Source organism: Hyla sarda, chromosome 6 (genome assembly GCF_029499605.1).
Source record: "Hyla sarda isolate aHylSar1 chromosome 6, aHylSar1.hap1, whole genome shotgun sequence".
Classification (NCBI taxonomy): Eukaryota; Metazoa; Chordata; class Amphibia; order Anura; family Hylidae; genus Hyla; species Hyla sarda.
This window is the reverse complement of record NC_079194.1, coordinates 64028667-64044359: the sequence shown is the minus strand read 5'-3', so window position 1 is coordinate 64044359 and position 15693 is coordinate 64028667. Positions and strand designations below refer to the sequence as shown.

The following is a 15693-nucleotide window of genomic DNA, read 5'->3' as shown; positions in this document are numbered from 1 at the left end:
GGGGTTATTTTATAAATTGTTTATTTTTAACTTTCTTTAGACAGGATCCGTGCAGAATACATTGCCATCTATGAGGACGGCAATATACCCGTAGAACCTCCTGCAGTATATAAGGGGAAGTCGAGCTTAAGCCACAGACGGTTGTCTCCATTCTGTATTTCTGTTTTATAATCAATATAATGTATTTTTCATAGTTTTAAATGGCAATAATCAGTTATAGTATGTGATTTATTACATTAACTTATAGATATTTCTTTACAGTACAGTTATGTATTAAATCTGCGGTCTGTCTATTAAAAAAGGGATTACTACAAATAAAAAACAGATATTAGAAATCATAAATGTTCCTAATCTCTGCACGTGAGACATGGTTGTGTTATATAAGAAGCTGTCTATAGACGATATACTTATAAACAACACATATATCTTCATGTATAAGGTAGAGACTATCACATCTCTGCAGGTCTAGATGTTACATCTAGCCTGATTTTTATCAGTAATTAATATAAATATTAATTACCTGTCTCGTGGTTCCTTTCTTGCAGCTGACGGGGGTATGTGTCACGTTCAACCTCTCACCGGGCATCAGTCACCTATAAAAAGACACAGGTATGATAACATGTTCCTGATACATGCTACAGACGCTTATATATATAACACTCTAGGGACAGAACTACTTATCTCAGGAATTATGAAACTGCATCCGAAAAGGAACAAAACATTTCAATAATTTTTGTAAATGTTTTATGCTTCTAAACATTATACTGAAGGTGTTTAATATCTTTTGGTTTTGTTTTCTATAAATATATATATTTTGCAGGTGTAGGGGTTGATGGTTTTATAAATTGTTCGTTGTTTATTATTAACTTTGTTTAGATGTAATCTGTGCAGAATACATTGCCATCTATGAGGATGGCAATGATCCAGTGGAATTTTCATCCAAAATTATTCTGGATTAATATTCTTGAGTGTGAACATAGCCCTTAAATTTTTTTAAAGAGAACAATTAAGAGTGATCTTCTGATCGCTCATATATTACACTGCACTGGAATTAAAGTGCAGTGTATTATGCTTTTCAGCATTATGTTTACAGGCTATGAATTGTCATGGCTTTAGTCAGTTTTTTATTTTTTTGTTTTGATGAGACAGGATGGGGACATGATGAGACAGGGGGAAATGATAGTGGGGGGAGGAACTAAATGCTTAATGAGACAGGGGGAAATGATGAGGGAGGGGGAAATGATGGGGGGATGATGAGACAGGTTGGGGGGATGATGAGACAGGGGGAAATGATGGGGGATGATGAGACAGGTTGGGGGGGGGTGATGAGACAGGGGGAAATGATGAGGGGGGGAATGATGGGGGATATGATGAAACAGGGTGGGGGATGATGAGACAGGGGAAAATGATAGTGCGGGAAGGAACTAAATGCTTAATGAGACAGGGAGAAATGATGAGGGAGGGGGAAATGATGGGGGATGATGAGACAGGTTGGGGGGATGATGAGACAGGGGGAAATGATGAGGGGGGAATGATGGGGGGCATGATCAGACAGGGTGGGGGGATGATGACAGGGGAATGATGGGGGGACATGATGAGACAGGGTGGGGGCATGATGAGACAGGGGGAAATGATGAGGGGGGGAATGATGGGGGACATGATGAGACAGGGTGGGTGATGATGAGACAGGGGAAATGATAGTGGGGGGAGGCACTAAATGCTTAATGTCTGTATGGCTAATGGTGGTCTATGACAGGGGGAAATGATGAGACATGGGGGGGATGATGAGACATGGGGGGGTGGCGATGAGAGGGGTAAATGTGGCACAGGGACTGATAAAAGGGAAGGAATGATGTGGCACTGGAGGGAACGGACCAAACTGATGTGTGGAAGAAAACGAAGTTTGGGTGGATGATGTGGCATTTAGTCCAGGTCATTTATTTTACATTTTATTTTTTTACTTAAATTTCTGTGTTAAAATGGGGGTGCGTGTTATACGCCAGTGCATGTTATACGCCGATTAATATGGTGTATATACATATATATATATATATATATATATATATATATAGAAACAGACCTCAAGGTATAGAATTGATTGAAGACTAGAGATATCATTGGTTGTACATAAAATAAATAATTTTATTGTATGCTAATTATTAAAAAGATATATTACACTAAAGTCTGAACAGGGCCCTTGTCGCAGACTTATAACATACAGGGAGTGAACTATAAAAATAAGTATGATATATAAAAATATAAAATAAAAATAAAAAATGGATATATAATCACCAAATGAATTGGTATCCTGACACCAAAGTCCGTCTGTGTCCTTATGGTAAAAACCCGTCTGCGTGAATGTCAGACAATGCTTCTGTGTAGGTTGGCACGGGATGTACCCGGCCACAATGATGAATATTACCTGCAGTCGCAAGTCCTCTGGATGGGCCCTCAGGACGGTAAGGGACATTTCTCCGCTCGTGGCTTAGTTGCACTGAGATGCCGGCTGACTGGCACGGATCTGCGTCCGGCCCAATATTGGGAGCTGAGATCAGGCGGCAGAGAGGGCGTAAGTGCTTGCGGAGAGCCAATGCGATACTTTGTATCAGGGTCCTCGTGCTGGAGATAGTATTATAAGCTCGCTCTTCCTCACACAGTGGTACCCAAATATGGGGGTTCCAGCGCAAAAATACTCTATGATTACTGTATGGACATATATTGACTAATTTATGGTGTCAGGATACCATTTTCTATGGTGATTATATATTCATTTTTTCATTTTACATTTGTATATTTTATATTATTTATTTTATGTTCAACCAAAAGGGATGTTGCTGGGGGGGGGGGGGGGGGGGGTAGGGGGGGGGGGGTAACAGGCTATAGCCCCAGGTCTCAGGTCGGAGTTTTTCTTTTTTTTTCTTAAATTTAAAAAAAAAAATATTAACGCCGCTGCTTTAAGACAGCAGTGGCTTACACCAGACCCAAAGTCCCACGAGATCGGGCAGCTGCCGAGGCTGTTGGGAGCAGAAGTTCCCTGAGCAGGCACGCATGCCTGCTCCTACCCTGCAACTGTCGGTGTAATAAAATTTATTGCGTCCTGGACAAATCACACCAGCGCCAAGTGAGGGCAAGGAGTGATGGCCAGCGTATTCAGCGCTCTCTCCGACCTGATCCCCAGACCCTGATGAGTGGTGGTGATCTCCAGGTGATGGCATGATAGAGGTGTCATGTGGGTATGTATTATAGATGTATGCATGACAGATGCATGTATGCATGTATGATAGATGTGTGTGTATGTATAATAGATGTATGCATGCATGTATATATGTATGATAGATGTTTGTATGAAATATGTTTGTATGTATAATAGATGCATGTAAGTATGTATGATAGATGTGTGTATGTATGATAGATGTATTCATGCATGTATGGTAGATGTGTGCATGCATGATAGATGTATGTATGCATGTAAGATGTATGCAAGTTTGTATGATAGATGTATGCAAGTATGAATGTAGGATAGATGTATGTATGATGTGTGTACGCAATGATATATGTATGTATGATAGGTGTGCGTATGTATTTGTGTATGACTGTCTGTCATACATACACCAGCCATAAACACATCTATCATGCATCATCTGGAGGAGGAGGACAGAGGAATTTGGAGGAGGAATGAGGAGCCGGGGGAAAGACTAAGGGGTTTGGATGAAGCAGACAGAGGAGTCTGGAGGTGGCGGACAGAGGGGTCAGGAGGAGGTGGGGCAGAGGAATCTGCAGGAGGAGAACAAAGAGGTCTGGAGGAGGAGAACAGAGGGGTCTAGAGGAGGAGGCAGACAAAGGGGTCTGGGCAAGGGGGGCAGGGACAGAACGGTCTGGAGATGTAGGACAGTGCAGGGGTGGGATTCAACCGAAATAAATAAAAAAACAGTGTGTGGCAGTATTATTATTATTATTATGGGTACAGTGTGTGGCAGAGGGCACAGTTTCTGGCAGGGTTATATTCAGGAGTAAAGAGTATGGCATGGTTGAAGGGGTAGTCCAGTGGTGAAAAACGTATCCCTTATCCTAAGGATAGGGGATAAGTTTAGTCAGACCCCCGCGATCTCTTTGTATGGGTGCCAGGCTCGCTTGCCAGATAGTGGGTGTCGACCACCGCACGAAGCGGCGGCCGACACGCCCCCTCAATACATCACTATGGCAGAGTCGGAGATTGCCGAAGGCAGAGCTCGGGCTCTGCCATAGAGTTGTATTGAGGGAGCGTGTCAGCCGCCACGTTGTGCGGTAGTCAACACGCCCCCTTCCTGCGGGCTGTCGGTGCCCCGTACAAGAGATCGTGGGGGGTCCGACCGCTGGAAGCCCCCCCGCAATCTCCTGTACGGGACCCTGACAGCCCACAGGAAGGGGGCGTGTTGACCACGGCACGAAGTGGTGGCCGACACGCCCCCTCAATACATCGCTATGGCAGAGCCGGAGATTGCCGAAGGCAGAGCTCCGGCTCTGCCATAGAGTTGTATTGAGGGAGTGTGTCAGCCGCCACTTTGTGCGGTGGTCAACATATAAACATATATACTTTTGTAGGGCTCGGGTTGGGGTTATTTTATAAATTGTTTATTTTTAACTTTCTTTAGACAGGATCCGTGCAGAATACATTGCCATCTATGAGGACGGCAATATACCCGTAGAACCTCCTGCAGTATATATTCCGGCTGGATATTCCTCAGTGTGAACCTAGCCTTTTATTTTCTATAAAGAAGATTTTTAACAGTGATGTTCAGATCGCTCTTATAATACACTGCACTGCTATTAAAGTGCAGTGTATTACGCCCTAAAGTAAACTTGTAAACTCTTCGGTCAGTCGATTCTATTCTATTAAATATTGGAAAAGGGGATTCCTACAAATGAAAAACAGAGTTTGGGGATCATAAATGATCCTAATCTCTGTACCTGAGATATGGTTGTGTTATAAAAGAAGCTGTCTATAGACGATATACTTATAAACAACACATATATCTTCATGTATAAGGTAGAGACTATCACATCTCTGCAGGTCTAGATGTTACATCTAGCCTGATTGTTATCAGTAATTAATATAAATATTAATTACCTGTCTCGTGGTTCCTTTCTTGCAGCTGACGGGGGTATGTGTCACGTTCAACCTCTCACCGGGCATCAGTCACCTATAAAAAGACACAGGTATGATAACATGTTCCTGATACATGCTACAGACGCTTATATATATAACACTCTAGGGACAGAACTACTTATCTCAGGAATTATGAAACTGCATCCGAAAAGGAACAAAACATTTCAATAATTTTTGTAAATGTTTTATGCTTCTAAACATTATACTGAAGGTGTTTAATATCTTTTGGTTTTGTTTTCTATAAATATATATATTTTGCAGGTGTAGGGGTTGATGGTTTTATAAATTGTTCGTTGTTTATTATTAACTTTGTTTAGATGTAATCTGTGCAGAATACATTGCCATCTATGAGGATGGCAATGATCCAGTGGAATTTTCATCCAAAATTATTCTGGATTAATATTCTTGAGTGTGAACATAGCCCTTAAATTTTTTTAAAGAGAACAATTAAGAGTGATCTTCTGATCGCTCATATATTACACTGCACTGGAATTAAAGTGCAGTGTATTATGCTTTTCAGCATTATGTTTACAGGCTATGAATTGTCATGGCTTTAGTCAGTTTTTTATTTTTTTGTTTTGATGAGACAGGATGGGGACATGATGAGACAGGGGGAAATGATAGTGGGGGGAGGAACTAAATGCTTAATGAGACAGGGGGAAATGATGAGGGAGGGGGAAATGATGGGGGGATGATGAGACAGGTTGGGGGGATGATGAGACAGGGGGAAATGATGGGGGATGATGAGACAGGTTGGGGGGGGGTGATGAGACAGGGGGAAATGATGAGGGGGGGAATGATGGGGGATATGATGAAACAGGGTGGGGGATGATGAGACAGGGGAAAATGATAGTGCGGGAAGGAACTAAATGCTTAATGAGACAGGGAGAAATGATGAGGGAGGGGGAAATGATGGGGGATGATGAGACAGGTTGGGGGGATGATGAGACAGGGGGAAATGATGAGGGGGGAATGATGGGGGGCATGATCAGACAGGGTGGGGGGATGATGACAGGGGAATGATGGGGGGACATGATGAGACAGGGTGGGGGCATGATGAGACAGGGGGAAATGATGAGGGGGGGGAATGATGGGGGACATGATGAGACAGGGTGGGTGATGATGAGACAGGGGGAAATGATAGTGGGGGAGGCACTAAATGCTTAATGTCTGTATGGCTAATGGTGGTCTATGACAGGGGGAAATGATGAGACATGGGGGGGATGATGAGACATGGGGGGTGGCGATGAGAGGGGTAAATGTGGCACAGGGACTGATAAAAGGGAAGGAATGATGTGGCACTGGAGGGGACGGGACCAAACTGATGTGTGGAAGAAAACGAAGTTGGGTGGATGATGTGGCATTTAGTCCAGGTCATTTATTTTACATTTTATTTTTTTATTTAAATTTCTGTGTTAAAATGGGGGTGCGTGTTATACGCCAGTGCATGTTATACGCCGATTAATATGGTGTATATACATATATATATATATATATATATATATATATATATATAGAAACAGACCTCAAGGTGTAGAATTGATTGAAGACTAGAGATATCATTGGCTGTACATAAAATAAATAATTTTATTGTATGCTAATTATTAAAAAGATATATTACACTAAAGTCTGAACAGGGCCCTTGTCGCAGACTTATATCATACAGGGAGTGAACTATAAAAATAAGTATGATATATAAAAATATAAAATAAAAATAAAAAATGGATATATAATCACCAAATGAATTGGTATCCTGACACCAAAGTCCGTCTGTGTCCTTATGGTAAAAACCCGTCTGCGTGAATGTCAGACAATGCTTCTGTGTAGGTTGGCACGGGATGTACCCGGCCACAATGATGAATATTACCTGCAGTCACAAGTCCTCTGGATGGGCCCTCAGGACGGTAAGGGACATTTCTCCGCTCGTGGCTTAGTTGCACTGAGATGCCGGCTGACTGGCACGGATCTGCGTCCGGCCCAATATTGGGAGCTGAGATCAGGCGGCAGAGAGGGTGTAAGTGCTTGCGGAGAGCCAATGCGATACTTTGTATCAGGGTCCTCGTGCTGGAGATAGTATTATAAGCTCGCTCTTCCTCACACAGTGGTACCCAAATATGGGGGTTCCAGCGCAAAAATACTCTATGATTACTGTATGGACATATATTGACTAATTTATGGTGTCAGGATACCATTTTCTATGGTGATTATATATTCATTTTTTCATTTTACATTTTTATATTTTATATTATTTATTTTATGTTCAACCAACAGGGGTGTTGCTGGGGCGGGGGGGGGGGGGGGAAGGGGGGGGTAACAGGCTATAGCCCCAGGTCTCAGGTCGGAGTTTTTCTTTTTTTTTCTTAAATTTTTAAAAAAAATATTAACGCCGCTGCTTTAAGACAGCAGTGGCTTACACCAGACCCAAAGTCCCACGAGATCGGGCAGCTGCCGAGGCTGTTGGGAGCAGAAGTTCCCTGAGCAGGCACGCATGCCTGCTCCTAGCCTGCAACTGTCGGTGTAATAAAATTTATTGCGTCCTGGACAAATCACACCAGCACCAAGTGAGGGCAAGGAGTGATGGCCAGCGTATTCAGTGCTCTCTCCGACCTGATCCCCAGACCCTGATGAGTGGTGATGATCTCCAGGTGATGGCATGATAGAGGTGTCATGTGGGTATGTATTATAGATGTATGCATGACAGATGTATGTATGCATGTATGATAGATGTGTGTGTGTATGTATAATAGATGTATGCATGCATGTATATATGTATGATAGATGTTTGTATGATATATGTTTGTATGTATAATAGATGCATGTAAGTATGTATGATAGATGTGTGTATGTATGATAGATGTATTCATGCATGTATGGTAGATGTGTGCATGCATGATAGATGTATGTATGCATGTAAGATGTATGCAAGTTTGTATGATAGATGTATGCAAGTATGAATGTAGGATAGATGTATGAATGATGTGTGTACGCAATGATATATGTATGTATGATAGGTGTGCGTATGTATTTGTGTATGACTGTCTGTCATACATACACCAGCCATAAACACATCTATCATGCATCATCTGGAGGAGGAGGACAGAGGAATTTGGAGGAGGAAAGAGGAGCCGGGGGAAAGACTAAGGGGTTTGGATGAAGCAGACAGAGGAGTCTGGAGGTTGCGGACAGAGGGCTCAGGAGGAGGTGGGGGCAGAGGAATCTGCAGGAGGAGAACAAAGAGGTCTGGAGGAGGAGAACAGAGGGGTCTAGAGGAGGAGGCAGACAAAGGGGTCTGGGCAAGGGGGGCAGGGACAGAACGGTCTGGAGATGTAGGACAGTGCAGGGGTGGGATTCAACCGAAATAAATAAAAAAACAGTGTGTGGCAGTATTATTATTATTATTATTATTATGGGTACAGTGTGTGGCAGAGGGCACAGTTTCTGGCAGGGTTATATTCAGGAGTAAAGAGTATGGCATGGTTAAAGGGGTAGTCCAGTGGTGAAAAACGTATCCCTTATCCTAAGGATAGGGGATAAGTTTAAGATCGCGGGGGTCTGACTGCTGGGGGCCCCCCGCGATCTCTTTGTATGGGTGCCAGGCTCGCTTGCCAGATAGTGGGTGTCGACCACCGCACGAAGCGGCGGCCGACACGCCCCCTCAATACATCACTATGGCAGAGTCGGAGATTGCCGAAGGCAGAGCTCGGGCTCTGCCATAGAGTTGTATTGAGGGAGCGTGTCAGCCACCACGTTGTGCGGTGGTCAACACGCCCCCTTCCTGCGGGCTGTCGGTGCCCCGTACAAGAGATCGTGGGGGGTCCGACCGCTGGAAGCCCCCCCGCAATCTCCTGTACGGGACCCTGACAGCCCACAGGAAGGGGGCGTGTTGACCACGGCACGAAGTGGTGGCCGACACGCCCCCTCAATACATCGCTATGGCAGAGCCGGAGATTGCCGAAGGCAGAGCTCCGGCTCTGCCATAGAGTTGTATTGAGGGAGTGTGTCAGCCGCCACTTTGTGCGGTGGTCAACATATAAACATATATACTTTTGTAGGGCTCGGGTTGGGGTTATTTTATAAATTGTTTATTTTTAACTTTCTTTAGACAGGATCTGTGCAGAATACATTGCCATCTATGAGGATGGCAATATACCCGTAGAACCTCCTGCAGTATATATTCTGGCTGGATATTCCTCAGTGTGAACCTAGCCTTTTATTTTCTATAAAGAAGATTTTTAACAGTGATGTTCAGATCGCTCTTATAATACACTGCATTGCTATTAAAGTGCAGTGTATTACGCCCTAAAGTAAACTTGTAAGCTCTTCGGTCAGTCGATTCTATTCTATTAAATATTGGAAAAGGGGATTCCTACAAATGAAAAACAGAGTTTGGGGAGCATAAATGATCCTAATCTCTGTACCTGAGATATGGTTGTGTTATAAAAGAAGCTGTCTATAGACGATATACTTATAAACAACACATATATCTTCATGTATAAGGTAGAGACTATCACATCTCTGCAGGTCTAGATGTTACATCTAGCCTGATTGTTATCAGTAATTAATATAAATATTAATTACCTGTCTCGTGGTTCCTTTCTTGCAGCTGACGGGGGTATGTGTCACGTTCAACCTCTCACCGGGCATCAGTCACCTATAAAAAGACACAGGTATGATAACATGTTCCTGATACATGCTACAGACGCTTATATATATAACACTCTAGGGACAGAACTACTTATCTCAGGAATTATGAAACTGCATCCGAAAAGGAACAAAACATTTCAATAATTTTTGTAAATGTTTTATGCCTCTAAACATTATACTGAAGGTGTTTAACCCCCTAACGACGCAGGACGTATATTTACGTCCTGCGCCGGCTCCCGCGATATGAAGCGGGATCGCGCCGCGATCCCGCATCATATCGCGTGGGTCCCGGCGCTAATCAACGGCCGGGACCCGCGGCTAATACCACACATCGCCGATCGCGGCGATGTGCGGTATTAACCCTTTAGAAGCGGCGGTCAAAGCTGACCGCCACTTCTAAAGTGAAACTGAAAGTATCCCGGCTGCTGAGTCGGGCTGTTCGGGACCGCCGCGGTGAAATCGCGGCGTCCTGAACAGCTGATCGGACACCGGGAGGGCTCTTACCTGCCTCCTCGGTGTCCGATCGACGAATGACTGCTCCGTGCCTGAGATCCAGGCAGGAGCAGTCAAGCGCCGATAATGCTGATCACAGGCGTGTTAATACACGCCTGTGATCAGGATGAGAGATCAGTGTGTGCAGTGTTATAGGTCCCTATGGGACCTATAACACTGCAAAAAAAAAGTAAAAAAAAAGTGTTAATAAAGGTCATTTAACCCCTTCCCTAATAAAAGTTTGAATCACCCCCCTTTTCCCATAAAAAAAATAAAACAGTGTAAAAAAAAAATAAAATAAACATATGTGGTATCGCCGCGTGCGTAAATGTCCGAACTATAAAAATATATCATTAATTAAGCCGTACGGTCAATGGCGTACGCGCAAAAAAATTCCAAAGTCCAAAAAAGCGTATTTTGGTCACTTTTTATAACATTAAATAATGAATAAAAAGTGATCAAAAAGTCAGATCAAAACAAAAATCATACCAATAAAAACTTCAGATCACGGCGCAAAAAATGAGTCCTCATACCGCCCCGTACGTGGAAAAATAAAAAAGTTATATGGGTCAGAAGATGACATTTTTAAACGTATAAATTTTCCTGCATGTAGTTATGATTTTTTCCAGAAGTGCGACAAAATCAAACCTATATAAGTAGGGTATCATTTTAACCGTATGGACCTACAGAATAATGATAAGGTGTAATTTTTACCGAAATATGCACTGCGTAGAAACGGAAGCCCCCAAAAGTTACAAAATGGCGTTTTTCTTTCGATTTTGTCGCACAATGATTTTTTTTTCCGTTTCGCCGTGCATTTTTGGGTAAAATGACTAATGTCACTGCAACGTAGAATTGACGACGCAAAAAATAAGCCATAATATGGATTTTTAGGTGGAAAATTGAAAGGGTTATGATTTTTAAAAGGTAAGGAGGAAAAAACGAAAGTGCAAAAACGGAAAAACCCTGAGTCCTTAAGGGGTTAATATCTTTTGGTTTTGTTTTCTATAAATATATATATTTTGCGGATGTAGGGGTTGATGGTTTTATAAATTGTTCGTTTTTTATTTTTAACTTTGTTTAGATGTAATCTGTGCAGAATACATTGCCATCTATGAGGATGGCAATGATCCAGTGGAATTTTCATCCATAATTATTCTGGATTAATATTACTGAGTGTGAACATAGCCCTTACATTTTTTTAAAGAGAACAATTAAGAGTGATCTTCTGATCGCTCATATGTTACACTGCACTGGAATTAAAGTGCAGTGTATTATGCTTTTCAGCATTATGTTTACAGGCTATGAATTGTCATGGCTTTAGTCAGTTTTTTATTTTTTTGTTTTGATGAGACAGGATGGGGACATGATGAGACAGGGGGAAATGATAGTGGGGGGAGGAACTAAATGCTTAATGAGACAGGGGGAAATGATGAGGGAGGAAGAAATGATGGGGGATGATGAGACAGGTTGGGGGGATGATGAGACAGGGGGAAATGATAGTGGGGGGAGGAACTAAATGCTTAATGAGACAGGGGGAAATGATGAGGGAGGGGGAAATGATGGGGGGATGATGAGACAGGTTGGGGGGATGATGAGACAGGGGGAAATGATGGGGGATGATGAGACAGGTTGGGGGGGTGATGAGACAGGGGGAAATGATGAGGGGGGAATGATGGGGGACATGATGAAACAGGGTGGGGAATGATGAGACAGGGGAAAATGATAGTGCGGGGAGGAACTAAATGCTTAATGAGACAGGGAGAAATGATGAGGGAGGGGGAAATGATGGGGGATGATGAGACAGGTTGGGGGGATGATGAGACGGGGAAATGATGAGGGGGGGAATGATGGGGGGCATGATCAGACAGGGTGGGGGGATGATGACAGGGGAATGATGGGGGGACGTGATGAGACAGGGTGGGGGCATGATGAGACAGGGGGAAATGATGAGGGGGGGAATGATGGGGGACATGATGAGACAGGGTGGGTGATGATGAGACAGGGGGAAATGATAGTGGGGGGAGCCACTAAATGCTTAATGTCTGTATGGCTAATGGTGGTCTATGACAGGGGGAAATGATGAGACATGGGGGGGATGATGAGACATGGGGGGTGGCGATGAGAGGGGTAAATGTGGCACAGGGACTGAGAAAAGGGAAGGAATGATGTGGCACTGGAGGGAACGGGACCAAACTGATGTGTGGAAGAAAACGAAGTTTGGGTGGATGATGTGGCATTTAGTCCAGGTCATTTATTTTACATTTTATTTTTTTACTTAAATTTCTGTGTTAAAATGGGGGTGCGTTTTATACGCCAGTGCATGTTATACGCCGATTAATATGGTATTTATATATATATATATATATATATATATATATATAGAAACAGACCTCAAGGTATAGAAATGATTGAAGACTAGAGATATCATTGGTTGTACATAAAATAAATAATTTTATTGTATGCTAATTATTAAAAAAATATATTACACTAAAGTCTGAACAGGGCCCTTGTCGCAGACTTATAACATACAGGGAGTGAACTATAAAAATAAGTATGATATATAAAAATATAAAATAAAAAATGGATATATAATCACCAAATGAATTGGTATCCTGACACCAAAGTCCGTCTGTGTCCTTATGGTAAAAACCTGTCTGCGTGAATGTCAGACAATGCTTCTGTGTAGGTTGGCACGGGATGTACCCGGCCACAATGATGAATATTACCTGCAGTCACAAGTCCTCTGGATGGGCCCTCAGGACGGTAAGGGACATTTCTCCGCTCGTGGCTTAGTTGCACTGAGATGCCGGCTGACTGGCACGGATCTGCGTCCGGCCCAATATTGGGAGCTGAGATCAGGCGGCAGAGAGGGTGTAAGTGCTTGCGGAGAGCCAATGCGATACTTTGTATCAGGGTCCTCGTGCTGGAGATAGTATTATAAGCTCGCTCTTCCTCACACAGTGGTACCCAAATATGGGGGTTCCAGCGCAAAAATACTCTATGATTACTGTATGGACATATATTGACTAATTTATGGTGTCAGGATAGCATTTTCTATGGTGATTATATATTCATTTTTTCATTTTACATTTGTATATTTTATATTATTTATTTTATGTTCAACCAACAGGGGTGTTGCTGGGGGGGGGAGGGGGGTAACAGGCTATAGCCCCAGGTCTAAGGTCGGAGTTTTTCTTTTTTTTTCTTAAATTTTTTTAAAAAATATTAACGCCGCTACTTTAAGACAGCAGTGGCTTACACCAGACCCAAAGTCCCACGAGATCGGGCAGCTGCCGAGGCTGTTGGGAGCAGAAGTTCCCTGAGCAGGCACGCATGCCTGCTCCTACCCTGCAACTGTCGGTGTAATAAAATTTATTGCGTCCTGGACAAATCACACCAGCGCCAAGTGAGGGCAAGGAGTGATGGCCAGCGTATTCAGCGCTCTCTCCGACCTGATCCCCAGACCCTGATGAGTGGTGGTGATCTCCAGGTGATGGCATGATAGAGGTGTCATGTGGGTATGTATTATAGATGTATGCATGACAGTTGCATGTATGCATGTATGATAGATGTGTGTGTGTATGTATAATAGATGTATGCATGCATGTATATATGTATGATAGATGTTTGTATGATATATGTTTGTATGTATAATAGATGCATGTAAGTATGTATGATAGATGTGTGTATGTATGATAGATGTATTCATGCATGTATGGTAGATGTGTGCATGCATGATAGATGTATGTATGCATGTAAGATGCATGCAAGTTTGTATGATAGATGTATGCAAGTATGAATGTAGGATAGATGTATGTATGATGTGTGTACGCAATGATATATGTATGTATGATAGGTGTGCGTATGTATTTGTGTATGACTGTCTGTCATACATACACCAGCCATAAACACATCTATCATGCATCATCTGGAGGAGGAGGACAGAGGAATTTGGAGGAGGAAAGAGGAGCCGGGGGAAAGACTAAGGGGTTTGGATGAAGCAGACAGAGGAGTCTGGAGGTGGCGGACAGAGGGGTCAGGAGGAGGTGGGGGCAGAGGAATCTGCAGGAGGAGAACAAAGAGGTCCGGAGGAGGAGAACAGAGGGGTCTAGAGGAGGAGGCAGACAAAGGGGTCTGGGCAAGGGGGGCAGGGACAGAACGGTCTGGAGATGTAGGACAGTGCAGGGGTGGGATTCAACCGAAATAAATAAAAAAACAGTGTGTGGCAGTATTATTATTATTATTATGGGTACAGTGTGTGGCAGAGGGCACAGTTTCTGGCAGGGTTATATTCAGGAGTAAAGAGTATGGCATGGTTGAAGGGGTAGTCCAGTGGTGAAAAACGTATCCCTTATCCTAAGGATAGGGGATAAGTTTAAGATCGCGGGGGTCTGACTGCTGGGGGCCCCCCGCGATCTCTTTGTATGGGTGCCAGGCTCGCTTGCCAGATAGTGGGTGTCGACCACCGCACGAAGCGGCGGCCGACACGCCCCCTCAATACATCACTATGGCAGAGTCGGAGATTGCCGAAGGCAGAGCTCGGGCTCTGCCATAGAGTTGTATTGAGGGAGCGTGTCAGCCGCCACGTTGTGCGGTGGTCAAAACGCCCCCTTCCTGCGGGCTGTCGGTGCCCCGTACAAGAGATCGTGGGGGGTCCGACCGCTGGAAGCCCCCCCGCAATCTCCTGTACGGGACCCTGACAGCCCACAGGAAGGGGGCGTGTTGACCACGGCACGAAGTGGTGGCCGACACGCCCCCTCAATACATCGCTATGGCAGAGCCGGAGATTGCCGAAGGCAGAGCTCCGGCTCTGCCATAGAGTTGTATTGAGGGAGTGTGTCAGCCGCCACTTTGTGCGGTGGTCAACATATAAACATATATATTTTTGTAGGGCTCGGGTTGGGGTTATTTTATAAATTGTTTATTTTTAACTTTCTTTAGACAGGATCCGTGCAGAATACATTGCCATCTATGAGGACGGCAATATACCCGTAGAACCTCCTGCAGTATATATTCCGGCTGGATATTCCTCAGTGTGAACCTAGCCTTTTATTTTCTATAAAGAAGATTTTTAACAGTGATGTTCAGATCGCTCTTATAATACACTGCACTGCTATTAAAGTGCAGTGTATTACGCCCTAAAGTAAACTTGTAAACTCTTCGGTCAGTCGATTCTATTCTATTAAATATTGGAAAAGGGGATTCCTACAAATGAAAAACAGAGTTTGGGGATCATAAATGATCCTAATCTCTGTACCTGAGATATGGTTGTGTTATAAAAGAAGCTGTCTATAGACGATATACTTATAAACAACACATATATCTTCATGTATAAGGTAGAGACTATCACATCTCTGCAGGTCTAGATGTTACATCTAGCCTGATTGTTATCAGTAATTAATATAAAT

At 43.5% G+C, this 15693-nt stretch overlaps 2 protein-coding genes across 5 annotated transcripts in view; one reads left to right on the top strand and one right to left on the bottom strand.

Moving 5' to 3' along the window:
* LOC130275703 (tigger transposable element-derived protein 1-like) overlaps positions 1–595 on the bottom strand; it is a 102323-nt gene extending 101728 nt beyond the window's left edge. For all 4 annotated transcript variants that reach the window (XM_056523966.1, XM_056523972.1, XM_056523976.1 and 1 more), the window contains exon 1: positions 521–595. The gene's annotated coding sequence lies outside the window, so the exon portion shown is untranslated. The remainder of the gene's footprint in view (positions 1–520) is intronic.
* EIF3L (eukaryotic translation initiation factor 3 subunit L) overlaps positions 1–15693 on the top strand; it is a gene marked incomplete in the record, with an annotated part of 253157 nt that overhangs the window by 57852 nt on the left and 179612 nt on the right.